The following is a 15,679-nucleotide window of genomic DNA, read 5'->3' on the forward strand; positions in this document are numbered from 1 at the left end:
TTTTGGGTTTTGTGGTAGATTACTACAACTATAAATGGTCAAATATTTCAGAAACACTTAATTTTAAATCAACATTTTGTATTTTTTTATTCCTAAAAACACTAGCTTTTAGAGTTTAGCCTTATGCTATTTGATTTGCTGTAAGTGAAAAACCTTTAGACAAACTGGCATTATAAGCAAAAATTCTGTTAAAGAGTCCTCTCTAGCTGACTGTAATGCTGTACCATTTACAAAGGCCTTATCCTTTATGGTTTAATCAATTAACTACACTAAATAAAGTATCTGGGAGGCAGTAGAGTCTAATTGATAAAGTTCTACACTTGGAAGCTTGTATTGCCTCTCATCTTAACTATTTTTGACCATGAGCAAGTTGCTTATCTCCAAGGTTTTTTTCCATATCTATAAAATAGATATGATAATATCTCACAGGGTTATCTTGAGGTTCAGATGACATTATTATATAAACATTTGCAAACCTAAAAGTCGTATGTAAATGTTATCTAATAGTATTATTCTAGGAGTTATGTCCTGGGTGGTGATTTTTCAACAACAAACAAAGATAATATTTATCTTGGATTCTAAGTAGGCATCTAGCTGAAGTATTTATTAATATTAGCACATTTTTAAAGTTAATTTTATTTGGTAATTTTTATTTAAGAGAAGCTTTAGGTATTCATTTTTTTGTTTGTTTTAACCAAAAAATTTTAAATAACAATATAACTGAGAGTTATGGTTTCTCATTGACTTAGAAAATAATTTTTAAATTGTTAATTAGGATTAAGATTTTGTTTTAATTCTTACTTATATGTATTGTTTTGAATACTTTAAAACTTAATTTAAAAACTCCTTTTTTCTCTCCTCTCATCCCTCTAGGTTTGATAATCCAGCAGCTGTAAATCCAACTCCTATAATTGACTTTTAACTCCCTCCTTCCTATAAATGCTTGACTTCTGTTTAATCCCTTAGAACTGTACTGTGTTTGGACAATGGGAACGATATCACTTATAGAATCCTTTTTAGACATTACAAATTTTGCCACATTTGTTTTCTTTTGCTTTTTGGGTCACTATTAGTATTCAGTGTTCATTATCCTGATAATTCTTCAGACTCTGTTAATGATAAGAAATTCTTTGTTACTAATAGTTTTATTGTTAAAAGTCTTATACTGATTATTTCTGGTGACATTTAATGAGTATTCCTTTTTTTTTTAAATTAAACTACAATAAAGCAGATAACTTATGAAAAAGGATGTTTTTTAATATTCTCTTTTATTTTTTTTTAAATTGTAGTTCCATGAAGGCAATTGCTTTATTTTAAACTTATCTATAAAGCTGAATCAGGTGTTTTGTGTTTCTCTTTGTCATTATTGTTTTTTCATTACTATACATTTACAAAAATTCACGAAGATCTTTCAGTTTTACTTATGTCTTGTATTGCTACTATAGAATTAAAAGGATTGAGTTAAAAAGCCATCTGTTTTATAAATCCTGAAGCAAGGAGAAAATGTTTTATCTCAAATCTTCTGAGGCCAGACCTACTTTTGGTTCACTCAATTAGCTACTCTGGATAATGATAGAATAGTGAAATAAGAATGCAAAAATCCTTAGAGAGAGTAAGGATTAAATTTATTTCACAGCACAAGGTTTTAGTATAACCATATGGTAACTTCAAGCAGTTAAGGAATATAATAGAGAACTGTCATGTTTTACTATTAATCCTCTGTGCTTATTTGCTGTTCTAATTTAAAAAAAAAATACTATTTGTCAGTCATCAATTCTTTGATTCAAAGTAATGTGTTAAATGTTTCAAGTTTTTGAGATTTAATAAGGAACTTTTATTTGTGTGCTTTAATGTAGAGATAGAAATATATGCTATTCTTAATTTTTTTAATAAAAGTTTGTAGAAATGGATGCATAGAAAACCAGTGAAACTGTATTCTATGAATAGTTCCACAATTCAGATTGAATCTGATGTTAATTATCCTCAATTTAAGTTTTTGTTGAATAATTAGAGTACATACATAGATGTATATACAGTAGAAATTACAATTTTTCCTTTTTCAATAAGTATTTATTGTTACTTATTACTAAACAAAATCCTTTTTGAGAGTCTAACATTAGCAAAAATTCTAGTATATTCATATGTGCTAATGTATTCTGTTACAGTACGAAGCCAGACTCTCCCCTCCAGGTAGTCTTAAGGTTTTCTTAGAGCTAGTAAAATATCCTTACTTTTGCTTTACTTAGTTTTATAATAATTTTCATGTGTAACTCTTCCACATTATAATCCTAGAGTCACTACATCATTTAAGTCAGTTAAGAAGATAGGTTTGGATGTTTTTTTAGTCTAATTGAATTTACTTAAATTTCTAGGCATTTTGTTTAATGACATTACAATTTATTCCTGCATAAAACCTCTTTTTTCTAATTGGATTTTTGGTTGCAGAACAAGTATTTTATGTACCAAGCATGGGATTCTGTTGCTCATGTTTTAGTTGCTCATGTTTGGCAGAAATTATCAAAAAAAACTAAGTTAAAATTTTAATTCATTTTGATGATTACCATTCATAGAACCAAATCCAACAGACCTAAGCATTTCAAAGTAAATGTGTAGATGTACTGGAATTATTCTTGTTTTGAGTTTTATTTTGATAGTTTTTTAAAACCCTTTTTTTTTAAGCTCTCTCTTTGGTATTTGCTTCATTCACTTCTATTGCTTGCTCTGTCAATTTTGGAAACCAAATATTTTTATCAAACTCTGTGATATGAACTATTGATTGATGTATATATTATGGAGATAATAGCATAGACTTAGAGACAAAAAAAAATCTGAGGAATCATAACTTTAGAGGTCATATAGTTTAATTCTTTCATTTTATGGAAGAAAAAACTTATTTGTCTAAAGTCACACATTAGTCATAAGTTGCAGAATCAAAATCTTACAATAAACTGTTGCCTTTCTAATCAAATATGAATATTCTTGGAAAAAGTATCTATGTGTTTAATAATTGGAATTTATCTTATTCTAGTTTAACCACCCTACTCCCTCTAAATAGAATTCCTGGTTTGGGATGGGCTTAGGGCTTTTTCCTTGCTTACAACTCCTTCTTTGGACCCTTTGTAGTGGCCCTTTGTTTGCTAGGTCTGTTGACATACTGATTGGCTAAAATGACAAGAAGAGATAATGATGAATGTTAAAGAGGCTATGGGAAAACTGGGACACTGATATATTGTTAGTGGAATTGTGAATAGATCCAACCATTTTGGAGAACAATTTGGAATTATGCTCAAAAAATTATCAAACTGTGCATACCCTTTGACCCAGCAGTGTTTCTCCTGGGCTTATATTCCAAAGAGATCTTAACGAAGGGAAAGGGACCCAGATGTGCAAAAATGTTTGTGGAGCCATTTTTTTTTAGTGGCTAGAAACTGGAAGTTGAATGGATGTCCATCAATTGGAGAATAGTTGAGTAAATTGTGGTATATGAATGTTATGGAATATTATTATTCTGTAAGAAATGACCAGCAGGATGAATACAGAGAGTCTTGGAGAGATTTACAAGAACTGATGCTGAGTGAAATGAGCAGAACCAGGAGATCATTGTATACTTCAACAACAATACTATATGTTGATCATTTCTGATGGATGTGGCTCTCTTCAACAATGAGAGGATCCAAATCAGTTTCAACTGATATGTAATGAACAGAACCAGCTACACCCAGAGAAAGAACATTGAGTATGGATCGCAACATAACATTTCCACTCTTTCTCTCTTTGTTTGCTTGCATTTTTGTTTTTTCTTCTCAGGTTATTTTTACCTTTGTTCTAAATCCAATCTTTCTTATACAGCAAGATAACTATATAAATATGTATACATATATTGTATTTAACATATACTTTAACATATTTAACATGTATTGGATTACCTGCCACCTAGGAGAGGGGGTGGAGGAGAAAAGTTGGAACAGAAGTTTTTGCAAGGGTCAGTGTTGAAAAATTATCCATGCATATGTTTTGTATATAAAAAGCTATAATTAAAAATATATAAAATATTCTTCCTGAAATGGACAAAAGACTGGCTCCCTCATCCCTGGGTCAAGGGACCTCAGGCTTATAGGAAAATATTGTTTAAACTAAATTAAGGGAAGTTGTGAGGGATAGAAAATCCTATCCAAAAATGACTTCTCAGAGACCTCTCAAAGTAAAAAGCAGAAAAGTTGTTTATTTAACAAATTCTCATGAGAATGAGCAATTCCACCCTGAGGAGGGAAAGAAAGAAAGCTCACAGTAGAAGGACTAAAGAACTAAGGGAAGATATACAGTTTTTATAGGTTTAATTGCAAAAGGATTACATCATGAGTTTGGGGAACATTAAGGGATAGGTGCCCCCTCTTCTTCACCAGTTAATTGAATGTTATCATTCATGTCAAAAACAACAGATTCTCCAGTTCAGGGAAGAACCATACATTAAACAATTAGTCGCCTAAACATTGACAGCCTGGACAAACATAAATGTCATCATATATCTCAAAAACTAAACAATTAGTAGCCCAAACATCGATAGCCTGGACAGACATAAATGTCACCAAAAAATCTAAGCAATTAGTAGCCTAAACATTGAACATACCTATGCAGGTCACAGAGACATAGAGAAGATAGAATACAGAAAAGGAATTTAACATTGCTGTAAGTTCTTCACCATATCCTTACTTCATACTTCCTCCACACAAAGTGTTATGTTAAGACTGGGCCCGATCCCCCAGTTCATGAGACCCCAGATTTTCTGAGAAGTGTGTGTCTAACAGAGTCAAGACAACATTACAAAACATGCCGACAGGTTCTGACACTTCCATCACTGTGTCAGTGATTCCCAAAATTTGTAACTGCAAGGTAGAACAAGAATTGCTTATAAGCCTGTCTCTACTTGGGTTGGGGACGGAACTCAATCTAGAGATCTGTCCTGGCCGGTAAATAAACTGCTCTCTAAATTGCAATTACCTTGCCTGTCCTGTATTTTATTGCCTGGGCTTTTTCACTTCCTTTTCATAAAACAAAAAGTTGCTGATGATTTATAATAGAGAAGATTTTTATCAGATTGAACTTGTTTGCTTCTGAAGTTACTTCTAACTGAGATTCTATGTAATTTTGATCTTTTTATTTTTTTTAAGAGTGTGCTTAAAAAAAAAAAAAAAAACAAAAACTGTCCTGGCTTTGTCTATCTATATATATATATCATCTTATAGTGATCTATAAAGCAAGATAACTCTTGCCTTAAAAATGCTTCACAGAAACTGGGACTAGGAATCTGAATATACCTTGTTTATGTCTACCTTAAGGGTAGGTAAAGTGTTTTTCAATTATTTTCCAAAGCATATTTCAAAACCACATTTGTGAACCACAATCAACTTGTTTTTGTTTTGTTTTATTTTTGACAGTAACAGAATTGATTTGTAAATGCCATAGAGAACTTATAAGCTTCACTAAGTCACATAGCATTTAAATACTCATTGTGATTGGTTCTGTGTTAAGCTAAGTAGGTGTTAATACAAAAATACATATTCAGACCATATATTAATACTTTCTCATGTTAAACAAAAAAGGTTATACTGGAATTAAAAATCAGAGAATTTATAATTTTTCATGGGTATGTATTTAGAATATATATTTCATATATTACTTTCGGATTGTAAATTGAAAATAAAATATTTCCTGCTAGTGTTAAAATTTAAGATTGAAAAGTTAGTTTGAATAATAATTTAAAAAATACAGTTCAAATTGAAAACTTGTTATTGAGATCCTTTGAGTAAATAAAAGTTTTGATACAATTAATTTGGATGGAAATAATCACTAAAGTACTTTGTTTCTGTGATGTGAATGCATCAAATAGAATAGGGCCACATGAAAGATAAACATATAAACCTGTTACAGGATAAAAAATATAATCTAAAAAGAGGATATTATGGAAACTTCTTACTTTGATAATATATAGATCACTTAAAGAAATGGTGAGACTTAGCTGGATACACCCAGGGAAAGAACTCTGGGAGATGACTATGAACCACTACATAAAATTCCCAAGTCTCTATTTTTATCCACTTGTATTTTTGATTTTCTTCACAGGCTAAGTGTACCCTATTTCAAAGTCCTATTCTTTTTGTACTGCAAAATAACTGTTTGGACATGTGTACCTATATTGTATTTAACTTATACGTTAACATTTTTAACGTGTATTAGTCAACCTGTCATCTGGGGGAAGGAGGGGAAAAGTTGGAACAGAAAGTTTGCAATGATCAATGCTAAAAAATTACCCATGCATATATCTTGTAAATAAAAAGCTATAAAAAACAAAAGAAAACAAAAGAAATGTGTGAAACTGATTCAGAACATTATCCCACTCGCCATAGTCCTGCCCAGAACACTTAAGAGTTTCAGTTTCCTTCCCTTGAACATAATCCTAGAAAAGGGAGTGGGGTTAAGGTATGAGAATGAAAAAACTGAGGGTGTTGATTGCACTATTCAAGGCAGGGCTTGGTGAGCATGGGTAAGGAAAATTATCTTTTTTAAGTTTTTCAATAAATAGTTTCATGTTTAGAAAAAAAAAAAAGAAAGAAAGAAAGAAATGGTGAGACTTAGCTAAAAACAGTAAGTACAAAATGAGGAATTAGGCCCAGTGATAATAATTAGAAGCCTTTCAAATTAATGAAATTTATGATAGTACATTATATCAATATAAAATTTTATTATATTTTATGTATTTTTTCATATCATGTCACCTGTTCCTTAGAATATTCCTTCATCTCTAAGTAATAGACTCATGGTCACAGATGGTATATGTCAGGGGCAGATTTTGAACCTGTGTCTTCCTAAATCTAAGACTAACTTTTTATTCACTATGCTATGTTGCCTATTGGCGTAAAATTTTTGACATGAGATAATTCTTCAATAGATATTTCTAGAATGTTTAAAGAAGTAAAATAAATTGAACTCAGTCCTAAGTAGTGAGTAGAAATTGCTATGGCTGAAAAATTGTAATGATCCCAACATTATTAATTCCTCACCATGAGAAAAAAGTAGATTTCATCATACAGATTGAGTTAAGTTGTAATGTATTATTAGGAAGTATTTGAAAGTTAAACTTTGGCAATTATGATCACCTTATTAAAAATACAAGATTAATGTCTATTAAGAATTGAAATTGCCAGATACTGTGGAGGATAGGAAAAGACCTAGGAAATAAGTAAAAAGATACCTATATACTAGATTCCCTTTATTCCCTGTATCTGTTTTTGGTTACTAGACTGCCCCTTCAGATTTCAAACTGTCCTTACTTATATTCCCAAAACTGTCCTAGAAGAGGACACTTCAGTGTTTCCTTTGCCCTGTCTTTTAATAATAACATAAGTCATTGTGGATATTTAAATGATCATTTATATATATACACTATAAAGCTCAATAGGGAAGCTTAAATTATAGAGAGAATTGGGGGTAGTAATGTTTTTAAAAGTATAAACAGTGCAGTTTATAAAGGTTCCTATAGTTTAATCCTCATCTTTTGTGGGTTAAATATATTTACTACTCTCCTTAGATTTCCTCCTGTCTAAAATTCTTTTCATTGCACTTCTTGATTTTAACGCAGTTTTGGTTTCTAGGTCTTCAAAATAGCAAAATGGCTCTCCTTAAGAGTCTGCTTCTCTGGCATCTGGGAGCTTCACAAGGATTTGGTTCTCCAGTCCTCCAATTCAATAAACTCATTGTTTGCCTACAACCCAATAGCCAGACTTTTCCTACTCTAATCATTTCCCCTCTCTAGCATTGCTATTTTTTCTTCAAGAAAGAAATCCTTCCTTCATAGGACCTCAAGCCTGGGTAGTAATCTTGTTGGGGATCCAGGCTTATGGTGTGTGAAAGAAGGCACAGGTCTAGTGAAAGAATTCACTCAGTCAATTCTCTGGCAAAGAAATAGGAGAGTTGATTTCTTAAAAATCACTAAGAATGCAAGTCTCTTAGCAGACAAAAGGTCCCAAGATAAGATTAGGAGTTTTGCAAGGTGGTTCATCCAGAGTACTTAGTTTTATGATCAGAATTCAGGTCTTGGGGACTTTTGAAACAATAGGGAAGTTTGGGTTTGAATAGGCTTCAGTTCAACTCTATAGAAAGTCTGATTAGGGTTAGTTCAACTCAATAGAGAGTTTAGTTCAACTCTATAGAAAGTTTAATTGGTGGTAGTTCAACTCTATATAAAGTTTAATTAGTGGTACTTAACATTTAGTTCAGCTCAATAGAAAGTGTCTGCTGAACTTTATAGAAAGCTTAATTAGTGGTAATTAACAGAAGTGGGGATTGGTTTCTAGAGTGAGATAGGATTAAGAAATCTGGGTGGGATAGGAAGACAAAGTTCAAGGTCACTGACTTCTAGGAACAAGGAGTCTCCCATGTCAATCTCACTAGAAAAATGTTTTGTTTTGTTTTGTTTTTGTTTTTGCATCTCACAATCCTTGTCTCTCTAGTTCTCTGAAATGAACTGTATAAGATAGATTTTTGTGAATATTTGAGCAAGTAAGATTTGGGGTCATATATCTTACTAATTGTGTGATTTTGAGCAGATTACTTTTTTTGTGACAATCTAGGTTCAAATTAGGAACATTATGTAAAATATTTCCTAAACACTAAAGTTATATATAAATATCATCAATCATTATTTTAACCAAGTCTGTTTTCAACCTGTGTTGTGAGGACAGTAACCTTTCTTAACCTGGCCAAAACTCTCCCACCTCCCCCTTGTTATTCTGAACATGAGGTTTAGGCCTTTGTGAACCAAACTGACCTGAGGATCTAGAGGTTAGATGTTTTTTCCTAATCTACACAACATGGTTAAATACTAATTAAAAGTGCATTAAAATGTTTGAAAATCATAAAATAGTAATTTAAGAATCTTGGCACAAATGGAAAGGAGGTAGAGAATGAATGATGAGGAAAACATTAAAGCAGATAGGAAAAGAATCCAAACTGTGTTAAAAATAATAAGAAGGGATCTAAGAAGAAAATAAAGTTCAGATCAATAGTTATCACTCTGGGGGGGGGGGGGGGGGGGCAGAGCCAAGATGGAAGAGAACATACACGAGAATCTGTAAGCTCCCTTCTTCCCTCATTACCAATTAGTTAAATCAGCCTCAAAAATAATGCTGGACTGATAGAGACCACAAGGACTGGAAGCATGACTTACCAGCTGAAGAGAATCTGGAGTTTCAACAGAAAAGGTCGGTTCCAAGGGGAGGAAGAAAAAAGTCCAACACAGACAGTTAGGTGCTAGCACACTGTGCCAATCTGAGGGATGCAGCTGTAATAAGCGGTAATAAGGGGAAATTTTATATCTTTAGAGGCTTATTTGAAGAAAATAGAGAAAGAGATTAACGAATTGGGCCTGCAACTTAAAAAGCTAGAAAAAGACCAAATTAAAACCCCCCAACAAAAAATCAAACTTGAAATACAAAAATTAAAAGGAGAAATCAATAATATTGAAAGTAAAAAAAAAAAAAAAAAAAAAACTATTGAATTAATAAATAAAACCAAGAGTTGGTTTTATGAAAAAGCCAATAAAATAGATAAACCTTTGGTAAATCTGATCAGACAAAGGAAAGAGGAAAATCAAAGTGTTAGTCTTACAAATGAAAAGGGGGATCTTTCCACCAATGAAGAGGAAATTAGAGAAATAATAAGGAATTACTTTGCCCAACTTTATGCCAATAAATTTGATAACTTAAGTGAAATGGATGACTTCCTCCAAAAATATAGGCTTCCTAGATTAACAGAGGAGGAGATTAATTGCTTAAATAGTCCCATTTCAGAAAAAGAAATAGAACAAGCTATTATTTGACTCCCCAGGAAAAAATCCACAGGACCAGATGGATTTACATGTGAATTCTACCAAACATTTAAAGAACAATTAGCTCCAATGTTATATAAACTATTTGAAAAAATAGGGGATGAAGGAGTCCTACCAAACTCCTTTTATGATACAGACATGGTACTGATACCTAAACCAGGTAGATCGAAAACTGAGAAAGAAAATTATAGACCAATTTCCTTAGTGAATATTGATGCTAAAATCTTAAATAAGATATTAGCAAAAAGACTTCAGAAAATCGTACCCGGGATAATACACTATGATCAATTAGGGTTTATACCAGGAATGCAGGGCTGGTTTAATATTAGGAAAACTATTAGTATAATTGACCATATTAATAATCAAATTATTAAAACCATATGATCATCTCAATAGATGCAGAAAAAGCATTTGATAAAATCCAACATCCATTCCTACTAAAAACGCTTGAGCGTATAGGAATTAATTGACTATTCCTTAGAATAATCAGGAGCATATATTTACAACTGTTAGTAAGCATAAAATGCAATAGAAATAAACTGCAACCTTTCCCAGTAAGATCAGGAATGAAACAAGGTTGCCCACTATCACCATTACTATTCAATATAGTACTAGAAACACTAGCCTAGGCAATAAGAGCCGAGAAAGAGATTCAAGGAATTAGAGTAGGAAATGAGGAAATCAAACTATCACTCTTTGCAGGTGACATGATGGTATACTTAGAGAACCCCAAAGACTCTGCTAAAAAGCTATTAGAAATAATTCAGAATTTTAGCAAAGTTGCAGGATACAAAATAAATCCACATAAATCCTCAGCATTTTTATATATCACCAACAAAATGCAACAGCAAGAGATACAAAGAGAAATTCCATTCCAAACAAATGTTGAGAGTATAAAATATTTGGGAATCCATCTACCTAAGAAAAGTCAGGAATTATATGAGCAAAATTATGAAACACTTGCCACAAAAATAAAGTCAGTTTTAAATAATTGGAAAGATATTCAGTGCTCTTGGATAGGCCGAGCGAATATAATAAAGATGACAATACTCCCCAAACTAATCTATTTATTTAGTGCTATACCAATCAGACTCCCAAGAAACTATTTTAATGACCTAGAAAAAATAACAACAAAATTCATATGGAAGAATAAAAGGTCGAGAATTGCAAGGGAACTAATGAAAAAAAAAAGTCAGAGGAAGGTGGTCTAAGTGTACCTGATCTAAAGCTATATTATATAGTGGCAGTCACCAAAACTATTTGGTATTGGCTAAGAAATAGACCAGTCAATCAGTGGAACAGATTAGATACAAAGGACAAAAAAGGGTACATCTATAGCAATCTAGTCTTTGACAAACCCAAAGATACCAATATTAGGGACAAAAATTCATTATTCGGAAGAAACTGTTGGGAAAACTGGAAATTAGTATGGCAGACATTAGATATGGATCCACACTTAACATCATATACCAAGATAAGATCAAAATGGGTCTATGATTTAGGCATAAAGAGTGAGATAATAAATAGATTAGAGGAACAGAGGATAATCTACCTCTCAGACTTGTGGAGGAGGAAGGAATTTATGACCAGAGGAGAACCAGAGATCATTATTGATCACAAAATAGAAGATTTTGATTACATCAAATTAAAAATTTCTGTACAAACAATACTAATCCAAACAAGATTAGAAGGGAAGTAACAAATTGGGAAAATATTTTTACAGTTAAAGGATCTGATAAAGGTCTCATTTCCAAAATATATAGAGAACTGACCCTAATTTATAAGAAATCAAACCATTCTCCAAATGATAAATGCTCAAATGCTCAGACAATTCTCAGATGATGAAATTGAAACTATATCCACTCATATGAAAGAGTGTTCCAAATCACTACTGATCAGAGAAATACAAATTAAGACAACTCTGTGATACCACTACACACCTGTCAGATTGGCTAAGATGACAGGAACAAATAATGATGAATGTTGGAGGGGATGTGGGAAAACTGGGACACTAATACATTGTTGGTGGAGTTATGAAAGAATCTAACCATTCTGGAGAGCAATTTGGAACTATGCCCAAAAAGTTATCAAACTGTGCATACCCTTTGATCCAGCAGTGCTGCTATTGGGCTTATATCCCAATGAAATACTAAAGAGGGGAAAGGGATCTGTGTGTGCCAAAATGTTTGTGGCAGCTCTTTTCGTAGTGGCTAGAAACTGGAAGATGAATGGATGTCCATCAATTGGAGAATGGTTGGTTAAATTATGGTATATGAAGGTTATGGAATATTACTGTTCTGTAAGAAATGACCACCAGGACGAATACAGAGAGGTTTGGAAAGACTTACATCAACTGATGCTTAGTGAAATGAATAGAGTCAGAAGATTGCTGTACACTTCAACTTTGTATAAGGATGTATTCTGATGGAAGTGGATATCTTCAACATAAAGAAGATCCCACTTATTTCCAGTTGATCAATAATGGACAGAAACAACTACACCCAGAGAATGAACACTGGGAAGTGAATGTAAATTGTTAGCACTACTGTCTATCTACCCAGGTTACTTATACCTTCGGAGTCTAATACATAATATGCAACAAGAAAATTGGATTTCCACACATATATTGTATCTAGGTTATACTGTAACACATGTAAAATGTATGGGATTGTCTGTCATCTAGGGGAGTGAGTAAAGGGAGGGAGGGGATAATTTGGGAAAATGATTACAAGGGATAATGTTATAAAAATATTACTCATGAATACATACTGTCAAAAATTTTTATAATAAAGTGACTTTGTTTTAAAAAAAAAAATTGTTATCACTCTTATGTTTGGGCATGGCAGGCTCTGTGACCCAGAATTCAGGAAACATAATTGATAAATCTGTAATATAAAGGGTAAAAAAATTATATTATCTTTGTCCTTGAGGGATCTTACAGCCTGACAGGGAAATTTAAATAATTTGTTAAGGAGTAGTTAAAGGGAAGTTAGTAAGTATAGTAGATAGAGTGCTGGACCTAGAATTAAGAAAAATTTGTGAGTTCAAATCTAGTTTCATAAACTTCCTAACTATGTGACCCTGGGCAAGTCACTTAACCTCTTTGCAAGTCCTCATATATAAAACAATCTGGAGAAAGAAATATCAAGCTATTCCAGTATCCTTGCCAAGAGAGGACCAAATAATGTCATGAAGAGTCAGACATAACTGAACACAAAGAATAGAATGGGCAAACTCACTTTGAGGTGACAAAGGTAGAATTGTGCAAAATTACATAGTGGAGGTAGTTCCTCATCTGAGTCTTAATGAAAGAAAAGGATTTTTATAGAAGCATGAAGAGTGCTTGTAAGTAATCAGATATGAAATTAGATTAAATTGAAAGGCTACTTTTTATTTAGAGTCACTAGAAAAATGGGACAGGAAAAAAAAACTCTTAGAAGATAGGTTACAGACATTGTGGAAAGCATTATACATGAAGTTTAGGACCTTAATTTTCTAAGTAATAGAGATCTCTGTACATTTTCAACAGGATATAATAAGACCTCTGTAAAAGGAGGATTATGTTCTCATCAGATTATAAGGTAGGTTGGAATCAAAAGGGGATGTCAGTGGTGGATTATGGAAGGGGAAACCACTAATAAAAATTCCTCTAAAATTCCTAAAAATTCCATAACAGACAATGAATCTCTTAGATACATTTGCAGTGGAGCCAGATTCATATTTACCCTTCATAAGGAATCAAGACATTATCTGATTGAAAAACATCAAGAACCATAACTATCTCAAGTAGGGATATCTTATAAATTGTCCTAGAATGCTTTCAGGGCTCCCCAGAAGTAGTTACATTTATAGACCCTTTTCAATGAGAGATCTTCATTTAGCAATTAGAAATAAAAGATTTAAACACAAATGCTATGCCTTTCATTTATATTGTAGTATAATAAGACATTTCAAGCAAAATATGAGTCTTATTGGGTCTCATATTATTAATTTTTCCCCCTGTATTCCAGAGTTTCAAAAGCTTTGGAACTCACCAGCACTTTGTTCTTCTTGATTCATGCTTAATCATAATTCATCTTTTTTTAGTACTTATTTGTATACATTTTCTATCACCTCTTTTAAAAAGGAAAAAGACAGTGGTAAGATTGAGGGATTTTTTTGTTTATAAACACTTAGGGATGCGTTAATTATTAAAAGCTAACATGACTTTATCAGAAATAAGTCATACAAGACTAACCCTGACCTTTCCTGTTTTAGTAAGTGTATTAGACCTATGAGATCCCTTCCAACTTTAAGATTCTGTGATTTTACTGAACCAGAGGCAAGACATATGGATGAATTGGTGATGACTTCTCTATGGCCTTAGCAGTGCTGTGTTGGATGTTACTTGTTCTTTCTACATTTATAAATCAGTGCTTATCTCATAGGAAACATAATACACACATAAGTATAAAACAAGACAAAACATGATTAAATACTTAAAAGAAAAGTATAAATTTCTCTTATTAGTCCTTTGAGAGTTGACCACAGCAACAGGACAGTGACATCAGGACTTGCAAGTGAATTAGATTTAAGTTAGGGAGGGCTGTGCCTCACTTTCTCCTGAGCCATGTGGATGAGGTGGCCCCAAGAAAGAACTGTAGGTGCACAAGAGGAAGAGGTCCCCTCAATTTGGAGAGGGACAGGATTCAGGGAAATGACAAAGGATGTTCAGTCTCCTTTGAAGGATCACTAAGATATGATCAAGTGGAGAGGGAAATAATCAGAGTTTAGGGCTTTACAATTGGAAGGAATGAATAGAATGTTGTGAGGTCAGGAGATTTGTATGAGATAAAGCTGGAAATATAAGTTAAGTCCAGATGATGGAAAACACTTTGAAAACAAACTAAGTAAGGGATTTTTATAGTCTTTATATAGTGTTTTCACAATAATTGTGAGACATTAATTAGTATGAATGCTATTATTCCCATTATGTAAATGAGGAAATTAAGTGGATTGTTCAGCATCACACAACTAATGTGTGATGCAGAGCCAAGACAGATTCAAGTTCCCTGATTCAAAATCCACCACTCTTGTTACTACATCATGCTCTTTTCCTATTACTAAACAGTAAAATCCTATAAAAATTGTTCAACAGAAGAGTTAAATGATCAAAGCTGTATTTAAAAAGATTAATCTGTGGCAAAATTTAGAATGGTTTGGGATGAGACAGACTGATATTATACTTGTCTTACCAGCAATGTAGAACTGATTCAATATTGGGGAGAAAAAAAAAAAAACTGTGATAGTAAATAACCATGTTAATAATAAAAACAACAGAAGTAATGTGATTATCTCAAAAGAGGCAGAAAGGACTATAGACAAATTCAGTACCCATTATTTTTTTTTTAATTAAAATAACACTAAAATGGCAGAATCAGTGAAGCCTTTCTCAGAATGTTTAGTATTATCAACCTAAAATCAAGGGCAAATGTTATCTATATTGGGGATAAATTTGAAACCTAGTAAGGTCATGGGTAAAGCAAAAATACCCATTATTCTTTGATATTGTACTAGAAACTAGCTAATTATAACAAGATAAAACTCATTTATTACAAATAATATGATAGTATACTTAGAGAATCAACTGAAAAAGTGGTTGAAATAATTGACAATTTTACCATAAATCATTAGCACTTCAATAAAATCCTGAAGGAAGAGATAGAAAGAGAAATTCCATTTAAACTAACTGCAAACAATTTAAAGTAATTGATAGTTCACCTTCCAAGAAAAACCCATGGATTATATGAACATAAT

The 15,679-nt window shown here is 32.3% G+C and overlaps 1 pseudogene; it reads left to right on the forward strand.

Moving 5' to 3' along the window:
• The window catches only part of LOC141543995 (protein O-mannosyl-transferase TMTC3-like), a 57,738-nt pseudogene that overhangs the window by 4,896 nt on the left and 37,163 nt on the right, over nucleotides 1–15,679 (forward strand).

Source organism: Sminthopsis crassicaudata, chromosome 5 (assembly GCF_048593235.1).
Source record: "Sminthopsis crassicaudata isolate SCR6 chromosome 5, ASM4859323v1, whole genome shotgun sequence".
Taxonomy (NCBI): domain Eukaryota; kingdom Metazoa; phylum Chordata; class Mammalia; order Dasyuromorphia; family Dasyuridae; genus Sminthopsis; species Sminthopsis crassicaudata.